The following is a 4,556-nucleotide window of genomic DNA, read 5'->3' as shown; positions in this document are numbered from 1 at the left end:
TAAGGCTCTGGGTCCATCAACAAAACAAAGAGAAAGGGAGAAAAAAAGTAACTCACAGGACAATTTCACCTGGAACAGAAATCAGATTAAAACTTTCTACTGTCTAGGCAGACACTTGGCCTGACAAGAGTTTAATAGAAAGCACACCAAAATGAGCAGGTCAGCTCCTTCCCAGTATCTACCTTCTTACACTAAGGGCTCCAAAGAGCTGTCGTTTGAGCCTAACTTTCCAGGTTCGCAAAGACCACAACATATTCAAGAGAACTTCTACAAAAGCAGGTCCAAAACCCTTGACACTGACTTCCAGGCCTCTTCCTCCCTGCCCCCACCCCCAACCCCGCCCCAGCTCCCTGCACTCTGAGATTCCAAAGACTATCTTATGTGTCACAAGTCCTAGATCTCCAAGTCTGGGCAAACAGTCACAAGTGGCTCGGGATCTGGCTCACCGACCCCATCATGAACAAATCACCTCCTCAATGGGTGCTGAACCGACGCCCTTGGCATCTGAGACGAAGGCGAGGCCACTAGCTATCCCAGAACACAAGGCGACTGACTCTCTGGACAGAATCAGGTACTGCTGCAGCAACTGTATAGTTCAGGATAAAATCCCTAACCCTTATCGCTGGTCTCTCGCCTAGTGCCACACCTGCCCCTGCCCGCCCGCCTTCCCAGCGCCCTGTGCCCTCAGCAGAGCGTACCCCCACACTAGGTTCACCCGGAGATAGCAAGATGAGCAAAGATCTGAAAGGTACTAGCAGTGCCCAGGGCCTCAAATACTGGTGGAGTGGAGAAGCAGGCGGAGTCTGGAGCTCTGGGCGCTGGCCTATTGTGTTAGGAAGAGCAGAGGGCAGGGCTAGGTGACCTGATCCCAACAATGCAACAGCCCATCCTTTGTCTCCTGCAAGCTCAACAGGGGCTGGAGTCTCTGAGTGGTTTCCTACAGAGGACTAGAGTGTGGTCACACCAGCCTGCTCACTCTGCCTTTGTCAAGACTGAATGACAGTCTCAGTGACACCAGAAGTGTGCTAGCACTTAGTGGGCACAAATGGGACAAAGCAGAACTGAAGTTTAAAGTGAGAGAGGGAAAAGAAGACTTTGACTACTGGGGCTGGAGAGAGCATTTGTCTAGCACTCACAGATAAACAAACAAATTAATGAAGTGCATGAGAAAAAGACAGAGAGAGGAGGTGGGGGGAACCACGGGTAGGTGTCCCAAGACTCCATTACTCTTCTAGTCCAAAATAACTAGACACCGAAGAGCTGGTATTTTGTTCAAATGAGAATGAAAATCCATTTGCCATCTCACAGCGATCTTGAGGGGAATGATGACCTGGTGGGTAGATTGGTTTAAGGGTCAGGTCAACTCTGCCTTCTTTGCCTCACCCTAAGCCAAGGATTCCCAGCAATCTCTTGGTTGTACAGGCTGCCCAGACTTTATAGAATGTGAAAATCCTCCTTTTAGGAGTCCACAAGTGATCCCACCTGCCCAGACAGTGGGCTCCTGGACTCCGGAGACATGCAACAGGTTTAGGGATCTCAGAGTACTGAAGTCAGAAAGATGCCTGGGAGTCAGTGCCAAGGGTCTTAGACCTGCTCTTCTGGGCCCTTTTCTAGAATGTGTCTGGGTCTGTGTGAGCTGTGTGCAGGGACTGAAATGTTAGGTTCAACCTGTTGATCTTTGGAGACCTTCAGTCTCTAAAGTCTGTAAAGATAGATACTTTTTTATTGGATATTATATTTACATTTCAGATTTTATCCTCCACCACCCAGGAACCTCCTATCCCATCCCCCCTCCTCCTGCTGCTATGAGAATGTGCCCCCACCTACCCCCCTCTCCCACCTCCCCACCTTCAAATTCCTCCCCGCTCAGTGTTCAGCCTTCATGGGACCAAGGATCTCCTCTCCTACTCATGCCTGACAAGGTCATCCTCCCCTAAGTATACAGCTGAAGACATGGGTCCCTCCCTAAGTGCTCCCAGGCTGGTGGTTTAGACCCTGGAAACTCTGGTTGGTTGGTATTGTTGCTCTCCTCATGGGGCCACAAACCCTTTCAGCTCCTTCAGTCTTCTCTCTGACTTCTCCATTGGGAACCCCTTGATCAGATCAGTGGTTAGCTGTGAGCATCTGCCTCTGAATATGTCAGACTCTGGCACAACTCTAAGGAGTTTCTGTCAAAATCAATGTTGTCTCTCTATTGTATGCAACTCCCTTAAAACTTATACTCTTCCCCAAATGGATAGAGTGTATGCAGAGAAAGGTTCTATCATAAAGACATATAGAATACAGGCAGAAAACAAAGGTATGCTCCTAAATTGTACAGAAGGAAGAAAACCTAAAGTGGTGACCCATGCAGTAATCCCAGCAAGGCATGAAGATGAGGCAAAATTCCCATGAGCTAGAAGCCCCCCTTGTCCATGTAATAAGTTCCAGACCACTTCAGTCTGAGCTGTAATAAACATTTACACACACACACACACACACACACACACACATGACCACACACTTGTCCCTTTTGAATTCAGTGTTTGCTTTCAAGGTAAAGGTGAGAGGAAAGAAGGGTTACATGTGCCTTACCTTCTGAAGCTCTCTTCTGGGTATTACTGAAATGCTTAAATTGAAGCCAGTAGCTCAGGTTAACTCTTTCCCTTCCTGCCTGGAGTCTTCCAATGGTCTTCCTCTGAGCCAAGCCTGCCAGGAGGCAAAAGCCACCTTGTTCTGAGGCTCAAATAGCTCAGAGCACACACGCATATCCATCCCAGAACATCCTGGGCAATGTGATGAGCAGGTAATTGTTGCAGCAGGATAACAGTTGTCTGAGATACTTTCAGGGAATTGAAGACCAATTTCATTTCCTTCTTTTTCTTCCTCCCCATCCCCCTACTCTGTACTGCATTGCGCCTGAAGCTTTATGCACTCCAGGCAAAGTGCTGGACCACTGAACTGTACCCACAAGGCTTTTTACTTTCTCCATTTAGTGTGAGATTGGGTCTAATAATATGTCCCAGCTGACCAATGGCTCCTTCTGTGTTTCAGGCAGGCTTCAATTTTGGATATTCTTGTCTCCTGGGTCACTGAGATTACAGGACTGATTCGTGACCCTGCTATTGCTGAAAATACTGACACCAAGCTTTAGACAATGCAGGTGTTGATGGGTAATGATTGGCCTCAGAGGGCTGACAACTCCGCCATAACCCATGCTAACGTCACTATTTTCTGAACACCATTCCATGAGGAGCCAGGAAGATTGAGAGACATAGGCAGACCACTGTCACTTCCTCCACAGTTAATTTTCCTTTGCCAGTATACCTCTTGATCCCCAAGATATCCCAAACAAAAATCCTTCAAGAGACACATTTCAAACTTGGGGACCCTGTCCATGCTCAGCCACTTTGGCAATAAACTAGCACTGCAAATGTTGTCTGAGATCAGCTTCCTGAATGGCCTAGTTCCCTGAGGAGCCTCTCTGTGTCTTTCTTTTTCCATAGCAAAAGAAGCTCATGTTCTTATCTACCCCGGCATGGATAAGTGATCCCTTTGAAAATGCAAATGAGGAGGCAACAGAACAAGCATTCTCCTAGCTAGGACAGGTTACAGCTGAGGAGTAAGTAGACTGGCCCTGAGATCCCAGATCACTGCTGAAAAAGGCTATGCTGTCTGCATGAGGAGTCCCAGGACAGTGCTCCCTGGATACACCTAGAGTGTCTTGCTTGAGGGCTATGAGACTAATGTCAGGGAGCCTCTTACTAGAACTTAGGAACAATACTCTACCACCTCTGGCTCTGGGGGTTGATCTGGGATAAGGGGGTTATAATTAGAGCTTGTACTGCAGCCAGTGGTCTTGAAGACCTAAAAGTAACCGCCCTGATCACCTTCATGTTCATCTTGAAAAATCCCCTTGAACACCCATTTGGATTCTACACAAAGGAGATAAATCTAAAATGTCACCTTGGGTATTCTAGAAGGGAAGTGAGGTGATATGAGATGAATATGTCACTGTTTATCCTTGATAAAAGTGAGTATTTAAATGAAGGCAAATTTTCCATTTTCAATGCCTGTTTGTCTTTTTTAAGCTTTATTTATTTTATGCATATGAGTACACTGTCACTGTCTTCAGATACACCCGAAGAGAACATCAGATCCCATTACAGATGGTTATGAGCCACCATGTGGTTGCTGGGAATTGAACTCAGGACCTCTGGAAGAGCAGTCAGTGCTCTTAACCACTGAACCATCTCTCCAGCCCTCATTCCTGTCTGTCTTAACTCATTGTTTTTGGTTATCACTGAATACTCCAATCCTCATATTTTATAAAGAGTAGAGGCTTAACTTGTGATTTTAGAGGCTGAGAGGCCAAAGGCTGAGGAACTGCATCTTAACGAAAATCCTTTTGCTGGTAGAAATTATCTGTATAGTCCTTGCAGGTGCAGGTCTTGACACTATGAAAGGAAAATACATACAAGTGACAAGGGCTCTATAATAGACCCACTCAAGATAGCCCATTGCTGGTCAATCTATTAGTTCATAAATGCATTAGCTGAGTTATAGCAAAGCTCTCA

Source organism: Arvicanthis niloticus, chromosome 8, assembly GCF_011762505.2.
Source record: "Arvicanthis niloticus isolate mArvNil1 chromosome 8, mArvNil1.pat.X, whole genome shotgun sequence".
Classification (NCBI taxonomy): Eukaryota; Metazoa; Chordata; class Mammalia; order Rodentia; family Muridae; genus Arvicanthis; species Arvicanthis niloticus.
Note: the sequence above shows the minus strand (reverse complement) of the source record.